The sequence below is a fragment of the Meles meles genome, chromosome 4 (assembly GCF_922984935.1).
Source record: "Meles meles chromosome 4, mMelMel3.1 paternal haplotype, whole genome shotgun sequence".
In the NCBI taxonomy this organism is placed as follows: domain Eukaryota; kingdom Metazoa; phylum Chordata; class Mammalia; order Carnivora; family Mustelidae; genus Meles; species Meles meles.
The window spans coordinates 45,824,537-45,835,196 of NC_060069.1; the positions used below are offsets into that span (position 1 = coordinate 45,824,537).

At 41.3% G+C, this 10,660-nt stretch overlaps 1 non-coding gene across 1 annotated transcript; it reads left to right on the forward strand.

Moving 5' to 3' along the window:
• Positions 1 to 4,917: 4,917 nt before the first annotated feature.
• On the forward strand, positions 4,918 to 5,057 carry LOC123941003. Its single transcript, XR_006818133.1, has one exon. It is a non-coding gene; the product is annotated as a U4 spliceosomal RNA (small nuclear RNA).
• The last annotated feature ends 5,603 nt before the right edge of the window (positions 5,058 to 10,660 follow it).

Consider the following 10,660-nt stretch of genomic DNA (forward strand, 5'->3'; position numbering starts at 1 on the left):
CTGCATACTCCCTTGCTCTCTCTAGCTCCAGGTCCTTGAAAGCACCTCTGTCTCCTTTTTTTTTTTTTTTTAATATTTTATTTATTTATTTGACAGAGAGAAATAGTGAGAGAGGGAACACAAGCAGGGGGAGTGGGAGAGGGAGAAACAGGCTCCCGGCTGAGTAAGGATCCCCATGTAGGGCTTGATCCTAGGACCCTGGGATCAGGACTGGAGCCAAAGGCAGACATTCAAAGACTGAGCCACCTAGGCGCCCCGGAAGTACCTCTGCCTCCTTTCTTTTTTTTTTTTCAAAGATTTTATTTATTTACTAGAGTGATGGAGAGAGAGCACAAGTAGGCAGAGCAGCAGGCAGAGGGAGAGGGAGAAGCAGGCTCTCCACTGAGCAGACTCTCTGCTCGATCCCAGGACCCTGGGATCATGACCTGAGCCGAAGGCAGCCACTTAACTGACTGAGCCACCCAGGTGCCCCTGCCTCCTTTTAAATTATGAAATGCATCACATTTACAGAAAAGTATATGCGCAGTTTAAAGACAAATAATAAAACAAACCCCTGTAACTCAGTAATGTCTGAAGCCCAGATGTGTGCCTTTTCCCAGTCTCTGCCTTTTCTGACTACCCTATGGTCCCTGGGAAGCACTGTGCTGACGTTGCTGTCCATCATTCTAGTTTTCTTTACGGTTCTGCTCCCTGCCTTACATGCCCTAAACAATCTATCCCTCGGATTTGAAAAACACAAAGCCAGCTGTGTGAGGAATGAGTCCTCTTGCCAGTGTTAGATGAGATGGTTCCAGAAAGACAAGGGGAATAAAGTCACTGGGTTAAGCTGCCACTTTCCCGAGTTTTCTTTTCTTTTCTTTATAAAGATTTTTTTTTTTTAATTTGTCTGACAGATCACAAGTAGGCAGAAAGGCAGGCGGGGGCCGGTGGGGGGGTGTGAAGCAGGCTCCCGGCTGAGCAGGGAGCCAGATAAGGGGCTCGATCCCAGGACCCTGGGATCATGACCTCAGCCGAAGGCAGAGGCTTTAACCAACTGAGCCATCCAGGCGCCCCTTTTCTGAGTTTTCATAAGCCTCTTTTGGGGAAGTCAGAAAGCAAAATTATGAGTAGAGGCAGATCTAGGATTTGCCGGGCCTCACAATTATGTAATTTGGGGGGGCTCTTTAAGATTATGAATTTAGGGACACCATGCTGGCCCAGTGGATAGAGCATGGGACTCTTGATCTCAGGGTCATGAACTCAAGCCGACACTGGGTGTGGAGATTACTTAAAAAAAAAAAAAAAAGAGAGACTATGAGTTCAAAATTACAAGTACTGAATTGGGTACAGGGCCTTGGGTGGGGCAATGATGAATAAAGAGCTTAAGTTTATAAGGTAAGTAAGTCCCTAGCAGGGAGGGTTCACCTGTGCCTGGGCACTGGGGCATCTGCAGTATGGGCATGTGCTGAACACCGTATAGAAAGGGAGGCAGAGGGAGAGTGATGCTTCGTATTTTCTGCTTCTAAGGGGACCATAGCTTACGTGCAGCTCTCAAGGGTAGGTCAAAGCAGAACACTGCAGACATGGGATTTTTTAGGGAAATGAATGTTCTCAGCTGTTTCTAGCAGCAAGGCATAGAAAGATGGGCAGGAATTTCCTCAATACATGGTGAAGGCATGACAAACACAGATAAACCCATCCTCCAATTTAAATGAGGGTGTAATGTTAGTGGGGATTTTGATGGCGAGAGTTCCTATAAGATTTGTTTCTTGAGTCACACTTCTCCAAATGGAATGGTTGCTCTCTACATCTGGTACACAGCTATTATGGGATTTCCCTTCACCATCCTCCAGGCAAATCTCTTTTTCTCTCTGCTATTTTGGATCGTTCTCCTTGATTTGCTTTATTTTTTAGTGGAGTACATTGTCCAGGAGCTTTTTGAGAAAGGGTGCACAATAGGAAAATTTGGACTTTACAGACTTGAAAATATTATTTTTACTCTCATACTTGATTTTATTTTTCTGTTGCAAACTCAACCTCTTTTTCTTTTCTTTTCTCTTTCTTTCCTTCTTTTTTTTTTTTTTACAGTTTGGGTGTTTTTCTTAATTTAAATTCAATTATTTATTTCAGGGGTACAGTTCTGTAATTCATTAGTCTTATATAATACCCAGGGCTCATTATAACACATACCCTTCCCAATGTCCATCACCCAGTTACCCCACCTCCCCTCTCCCCTCCCCTCTAGCATCCCTCAGTTTGTTTCCTAAAATTAAGAGTCTCCCTTATGGTTGTCTCCCTCTCTGGTTTCTTCTTGTTTCATTTTTTCCTCTCTTCCCCTCTGATTCTCTGCCTTATTTCTTAAATTCCACATATCAGGGAGATCATACTATAATTGTCTTCTCTGATTGACTTATTTCGCTAAGCATAATACCTTCTAGTTCCATCCACATTGTTGCAAATAGCAAGATTTCATTTTTGATGGCTGCATAATATTCTATTATATATGTATATATATGTGTGTATATATACATATATATTACATCTTCTTGAGCCATTCATCTGTCAAAGGACATCTGGGCTCTTTCCATAGCTTGGCCATTGTGGACACTGCTGCTATAAACACTGGAGTGCACATGTCCTTTCCGATCACTACATTTGTATCTTTGGGGTAAATACCCGGTAGTGCGGTTGCTGGATCATAGGGTAGCTCTATTTTCAACTTCTTGAGGAACCTCCATACTGTTTTCCAGAGTGGCTGCACCAGTTTGCATTACCACCAACAGTGTAGAAGGGTTCCCTTTTCTCTGCATCCTCGCCAACATCTGTCATTTCCTGACTTGGTAATTTTAGTCATTCTGACTAGCATGAGGTGGTATCTTATTGTGGTTTTGATTTGTATTTCCCTGATGCTGAGTGATGTTGAACATCTTTTCAAGTGTCTGTTGGCCACTCAGATGTTCTTTGCAGAAATGTCTGTTCATGTCCTCTGCACATTTCTTGATTGGATTATTTGTTCTTTGGGTGTTGAGTCTAAATAGTTCTTTATAGATTTTGGATACTATCCCCTTATCTGATATGTCATTTGCAAATATCTTCTCCCATTCTATCAGTTGTCTTTTGGCTTTGTTGACTTCATACTTGATTGTTAGTGTGGCTGTGTATAGATTCCTAGATTGGAAATGACATCCTTCAGAATTTCGAAGCCTTCTTCTGCTTTTTTTTTTTTTTTTAATATTCTATTTATTTGTTGTTGGAGGGGGAGAGAGAGAGTGAACACAAGCAGGGGGAGCAGCAGGCAGAGGGAGAAGCAGTTTCCCCACTGAACAGGGAGCCTGATGCAGGACTCAATCCCAGGACCTCAGGATCATGACCCGAGCCCAACTGACTAAGCCACCCAGGCATCCCCAGAATTTCAAAGCCTTCTTACTATTTTGGTTTCTAGTGTTGCTGATTAGAAATCAGAAGCCATTATGGTTCCTCAACTTTGTATACGACCCACTTTTTTATCCTCTCTGGAAGTAGTGAAATCTCTTGGTCCCTAAAATGGTACTGGCCACTTAGGAGTGCTTCCATCTGGCAGTCCTTCATTCTGTTTCTGAATTATACCATTGACAGTCCTCTCCCCACCCTCTTTCTCCTCTTCTCTCTTTCTGAAAACACTGCAATTTGGATGCAAGACCTTCCAAACTAGTACTCTATTTCTTACCTTTTCTCTCTTATTTTCTACCTCTTGCTCTATTTGCTGGAAAATTTTCCCAATATTATATTCCAAGCATTATGTTAGTTTCTTATTTCTACCTAGGCAGGTAACATTCCTTTCAAAAATCCCTATTATTTTTTTTTTACTGACTACTGAGGTATTATGTGCACATTATTTAAAAATATTACAAAAATATTTTCCATAGAAAATACAAAGTTTCTATAGTTCCATCTAATAGATCATGGAACAGATTAGAGTCTAGAAATAGACCCATGTGGGTGCCTGGGTGACTCAGTGGGTTCAGCCTCGGCCTTTGGCTCAGGTCATGATCTCAGGATCCTGGGATAGAGCCCGACATCGGGCTCTCTGCTCAGCAGGGAGCCTGCTTCCCCTCCTCTCTCTGCCTGCCTCTCTGCCTACTTGTGATCTCTTTCTCTCTCTCTCTCTCTCTGTCAAATAAATAAATAAATAAATAAAAGAAATAGAACATGCATATGTAGCCTAAGGCTTTGTATACGAACCATGTTGTAGATCTATTTTTGACAAAGATGCAGTGTAGTAAGAAATGTGGCTTCACAAAAGAGGTCTGGCTTTTGTCCCAGTTCTGGGAAGCAACCTCTAAACCCTTGGAATTTTCTGAGCAAGAAGGGTGTCTTTGTTATTCATGGTGGCCCTTGGAACTACACCTACTATTTTATGCTAATAAGATGATTTGGAGTAAGAGCTGGCCATGCAAGAAAGGCCAACTATGTGATTAGAGGTTGGGACTTTGGGTGCTGTGATATCAGGCCAGCCTCCAGGGAGGACAGAGCTAGAGACTGAGTTCAACCACACAGGCCACGATTCCATCCATTGTGCCTACCTAATGAAACCTAACAAAATCTCTGGCTAGAAAGCTCGGGTAAGTTTCCATGGATGGCAAGGCTCTGTCCATATCCATGCCAGTAGGGTAACACATTCCTGACAATGATAGAAGCTTCATATTTGGAATCCCAGACTTGCCTGTGTATTCTTGCTTTGGCTGCTTCTAATTTGTATGCTTTCTCTATAATAAATCTGCAATTGTAGGAATAGAGCTTTCCTGAATTCTGTGAGGCATTCCAGGGAAGTATCAAAGCTGAAGACGGTTTTGGGAAACCCCTAAACTTGAAGTTGGTGTCTAAAGTGAAGGCAGCCTTGTAAGGACTGTTCCTATGGACCGTGCAGTTTGGCAACATCCTTAGAATTGAGAAAATGGAAGCTTTGCGCAGTGGCAGTATCGTAGCCAATGAGGTTTATCCGAGGCGCGATTATTGCTAATAGAATTGAGAAAATGGCACTTTTCCACAAGTGGTATCTAATCATTGATACCATATGTAAACAAATGAGCCTCAACGCTTACCTCTTACTGTATACAAAAATTAACTGGAAGTAGACCATAAACCTGAATGTAAGAGCTGGAAATAGACCATTTCTGGGATAAAAAAATAAGTATTTTTGTGACCTTGGGTTGAGACTATAATAATATATTCAATAGACCATAGAAAGCAGGAAAAAAGGATGAATTGTACTTCATCAAAATTTAAAAATTCTGGCCTTCAAAAGACTATTAAGAAAATGAAAAGGTGGAACGCCTAGGTGGCTTAGTCGGTTAAGCATCAGCCTTCGGCTCAGGTCATGATCCCAGGGTCCTGGGATTGAGGCCCGCATCAGGCTCCCTACTCCACGGACAGCCTGCTTCTCTCTCTCCCTCTGCTGCTCCCCGTGCTTGTTCTTTCTCCCTCTCTGTCAAATAAATAAATAAATAAAATCTTAAAAAAGAAAGAAAGAAAGAAAAAGAAAATGAAAAGGTAAACCACAGACTGGGGTAAAATATTGGCAAAACATATACTGGTCAAAGGGCTTATATCGAGAATATATAAAGAATTCTTACAACAACCACTTACAATACAACCAGTTTAAAAAGTTGACTTAAACTCTGGAAAACAGCATAGAGTTTCCTCAAAACGTTGAAAATAGAACTACCCTACGACCCAGCAACCGCACTACTGGGTATTTACCCTAAAGATGCAAATGTAGTGATCCGAAGGGGCATGTGCACCCGAATGTTTATAGCAGCAATGTCCACAATAGCCAGACTGTGGAAAGAACCTAGATGTCCATCAACAGATAAGTGGATAAATAAGAGGTGATATAAACACACACACACACACACACACACACACACACACACACACAGTGGAATACTATGCAGCTATCAAAAGAAATGAAATCTTGGGCATCTGGGTGGCTCAGTGGATTAAAGCCTCTGCCTTTGGCTCAGGTCATGATCCCAGGGTCCTGGGATCAAGTCCCACATCAGGCTCTCTGCTCGGTGGGGAGCCTGCTTCCTCCTCTCTCTCTGCCTGCTTCTCTGCCTACTTATCATCTCTGCCCGTCAAATAAATAAATAAAATCTTAAAAAAAAAAAAAGAAAGAAAAAGAAATGAAATCTTGCCATTTTTGATGATGTGGATGGAACTAGAGGGTATTATGCTTAACGAAATAAGTTAATCAGAGAAAGACAATTATCATGTGATCTCCCTAATATGAGGAATTTGAGAGGCAGGGCGGGGGGCTGTAGGGGGTAGGGGTAGGGAAGGAAAAAATGAAACAAGATGGGATCGGGAGGGAGGCAAACCATAAGAGACTCTTAATCTAACAAAACAAACTGAGGGTTGTCGGGGGAGAAGGCCAGGGAGAGGGTGGTTGGGTTATGGACATTGGGGAGGGTATGTGCTATGGTGAGTGCTGGGAAGTGTGTAAGCCTGACGATTCACAGACCTGTACCTCTGGGGCAAATAATACTTTATATGTTAATAAAAATAATTAATAAAAAAAGAAAAAACATTTAAAAAAAAGTTGACTGAAGATTCAAATAGACAATTCACCAAAGAAAATGTATGGCAGGGGCGCCTGGGTGGCTCAGTGGATTAAGCCGCTGCCTTCGGCTCAGGTCATGATCTCAGGGTCCTGGGATCGAGTCCCACATCGGGCTCTCTGCTCCGCAAGGAGCCTGCTTCCTCCTCTCTCTCTGCCTGCCTCTCTGCCTACTTGTGATCTCTCTGTCAAATGAATAAATAAAATCTTAAAAAAAAAAAAAAAAAAAAAAGAAAATGTATGGCAGTAAAAAGCACATGAGAAGATGCTCAACCTTATCAGTCATTAGGGAGATGCAAATTAAAGACACACTGAGATACCACTATGCACCCACCCACTTAGATGGCTGAGTTTTAAAAGATTAGCCATGACAAGTGTTGGCAAGGATATGGGGCAACTGGAACTTTTGTACTTGGCTGCTAGGAATGAGAAAGGGTACAGTCACTTTGGAAAGCAATTCAGGAGTTTAAAAATGTTAAGGGGCACCTGGGTGGCTCAGTGGTTTAAGCCGCTGCCTTCGGCTCAGGTCAGGATCTCAGGGTCCTGGGATCGAGTCCCACATTGGGCTCTCTGCTCTGCAGGGAGCCTGCTTCCCTCTCACTCTCTCTGCCTGCCTCTCTGCCTACTTGTGATCTCTCTCTGTCAAATAAATAAACAAAATCTTAAAAAAAAAATAATGTTAAATGTACATTTACCATATGATCCAGTAATTTTACTCTGAGGTTTCTATCCAAGATAAATAGAAATATATGTCCACATTTTAAAAATCTATACATAAGCTATGAATGGAAAAACAGATACATTGGACCTCCTCAAAATTAAAACAATTTGTTCTATGAAAGACGCTGTTAAGGGGATGAAAATACAAACTAACGAGTGGGAGACTATTTACAAGACTATTACAAGACTATTTACCCAGGCGCCCCAGCAGTTTCTTTTAAAACTAAACAAACACGTGGGGCAACTGGTGCTTGGTAGGTTCAGTGTCCCACTCTTGGTTTCAGCTTGGGTGATGATTCTGAAGTTTTGGGATCAAGCCCTGTATCAGGCACCATGCTCAGTGCAATGTCTGCTTCAGATTTTCTCTCCCGGGGTGCCTGGGTGGCTCAGTCGGTTAAGTGTCTGCCCTCAGCTCAGGTCATGATCCCAGTCCTGGGATTGAGCCCCGCATTGGGGTCTCTGCTCTCCCGGAAGCCTACTTCTCCCTCTCCCACTCTCCCTGCTTGTGCTCTCTTTCTCTCTCTCATTCTGTCAAATAAATAACACCTTAAAAAAAAAAAGATGTTACTTATTTGAGAGAGAAAGCACAAGTGGATGGGAGGTACAGATGGGGAGGGACAAGCAGCCCCCAGCTGAGCAGGGAGCCCGATGTAGGGCTCGATCCCAGTACCATGAGATCATGACCTGAGCCGAAGGCAGCTGTTTAACTGACTGAGCCACCCAGGTGCCCCAATAAATAAAATATTAAAAAAAAAAAAAAGATTCTCCCTCTCTCTATCTCTCCCTCCATAGTCACGCTCTCTCTCAAATAAATAAATAAATAAATAGTCTCTAAAAGAAAAACTAAACAAACATACAAAAACAAACAAAAACCTGAACACACGACTATCCTACAGCTCAGCAATTGCTCTCCTGGGCACTTATCCCAGAAAAAGGAAAGCTCATGCTCACGTAAAACCTGTACACAAAGATTCATAGCAACATTGTTTATAGTAACCCCACACTGAAAACAAGCCAGATGCCTCCCCACCGGTGAATGGCTGAACATACCCTGGTGAACACAGCTTGGTACACCCACGTCATGGAACAGTCCTCAGTAAATAAAAAGGAACAAACTATTGATATTTGCAAAGACTTGGATGGTTCTCCAGAGAATTATGCTGTGTGGAAAAAGTCAATCCCCCCACATTACATATTGTATGATTCTACTACATGACAGTATTGAAATGACAAAGTTATGGAAATGGAAAAGAAATTAGTGGTTGCGGGAGTCTGGAGAGTGGCAAAGAGTGGTAAGTGTGGCTCTAACAGGGCAACACAAGCGGCCCCTGCGGGGATGGAGATGCTCTGTATCCTGACTATACCCATGTCAGTATCCTCATGGTGATCCTCTCTCCACACCCACAAAATGGTACCACTGACAGAAATTGTATAAAAGGATCTCTCTGTACAACTTCTTACAACTGCATGTGAATCTATAATTATTTTGAAGTAAAATTTAATTAAGTGAAACTGCACATGAACATTTAGAGTGGATTTTTCATAATCAGCAAGAGCTGGAAACAACCCAAATGTCCATCCATAAATTGTGATACATCCTCACAATGGAACACTACTCAGCAATAAAAAAGAATGAACGATTGGTAGGCAACAACATGAATGAATCTCAACAGCGTTATGCTAAGTGAAAGGAGCCAGACTTGAAACAAATTCTAGAATTTCATATGAAATTCTAGAAAAGTAAAAAACCACAGTAATAAAAAGCAGATGACCAGTGGTGTCCAGGGACCAGAGGATGAGTGTGTAGAATGACTATGACATCTTTCAAAGTAAACTTCTAGGGTGATGGATGTCTTTTATCAACATTATGATTATGGTGGTGTGGTCACACGACAGTATACATTTGTTAAAAGTCATCTAAACGTGAACTCATTTAATGTTGGTGAATTTTATTGTATTACACCTCAACAAAGTTGACCACTTTAATTATGTATTATGGACTTCTAGCTTTAGGGCATACATACAGCTTTACCTTCTTTTCACAACAGCTGCATATTATTTCGTTATATGGATGCCCATAATCTCAGGAGGAATTTAATTAGTTCCCTTTTGATGAGCATTTGGGCTGTTTCCAATTTTTTATTTTACAAATAATGTTAGAATTGTCAATGGTATCGTCTATCTTCACATACTTGAGTAGGTGTTTTATTGAATGGATTCTGAAAAGTGATATTGCTTGGTCAAAGGGTATGCACACTTAAAATTTTAGTTGTAAGAATCAAATCTCCCTGCAAAATAAGGTTGTGTCAACTTGTACTCCCACCAGTGGTGAAGAAGAGTCTGTGGTTGGTCTTTTTAAGCTTATTTATTTGTTCCTTTTCCCACAGCCTTTTCATCCAGTTGATGTTTACATTTTCACAGCCCTCAGAGGATTTCTGCAGCTCTGAGTTTTGATTGTTGAGCTTCTCCAAGGCTGGTAGAATGACCTAGTTACTTGAGGACCATTCAATCAACAAGGAGTTCGTATGGTAGTGGGGAGACCCACATGAAAAGCAATACTGCATAGCATGATAAATGGCATGACCCTTGTATATAAGTAGCATATATACTGATGATAAAATGATAAAAGAGAAGATGATGTTAGTGCTAATAATTGTAATAATAACTAAAAATTATCAAGCACTTACTATATATATAGATATAGATATCGATATCTATATATAATATATTATATATAATATATACTATCTCGATAAGATGTATATATATCTAGATATATAGTATGTGTATATATACTATCTATACTATACTATCTATACTATATCTATATAGTATATATTATATACTATTATATATATAGTGTGTGCGTATATATATATATATATATATATATACACACACACACACACACACACACCAAGAAGTAGTCTTCCCACAACAATCCTCTGAGGTGGAAACTACTACTATCATTCCCACTTCATAGACTCCTAGGCTGGGCATTGAAGGATGAATAGGAGTTAACTAGGTGAAGAAAGATAGTGGCAGATTCAGTGGAATCCAGGCAGAATGAAAAGTGCGCACAGAGACACTGAAGCAAAAGAAAGACCCCCTCACAGGGGTCCTGTGAGTAATTTCAAAAGGCTGCCCCCTAAAACGTTCTAGGGGAAAAGAGGAAGGTGGAGAGAGCCCATGAATGGTTGGATGTGCGTATTTCTCATTTCCTCTTGCCAAACACACACACGCTATGCTGCATTTGGCTGCCCCCACCTTATTGACCTGTGGTTTTGCTGGAATTTAGGAAGCAATGCCTGGGTTCAGACCCAAAGGTTGGGTAAGAGTCACCCAGACACAAAAGAGGAACTG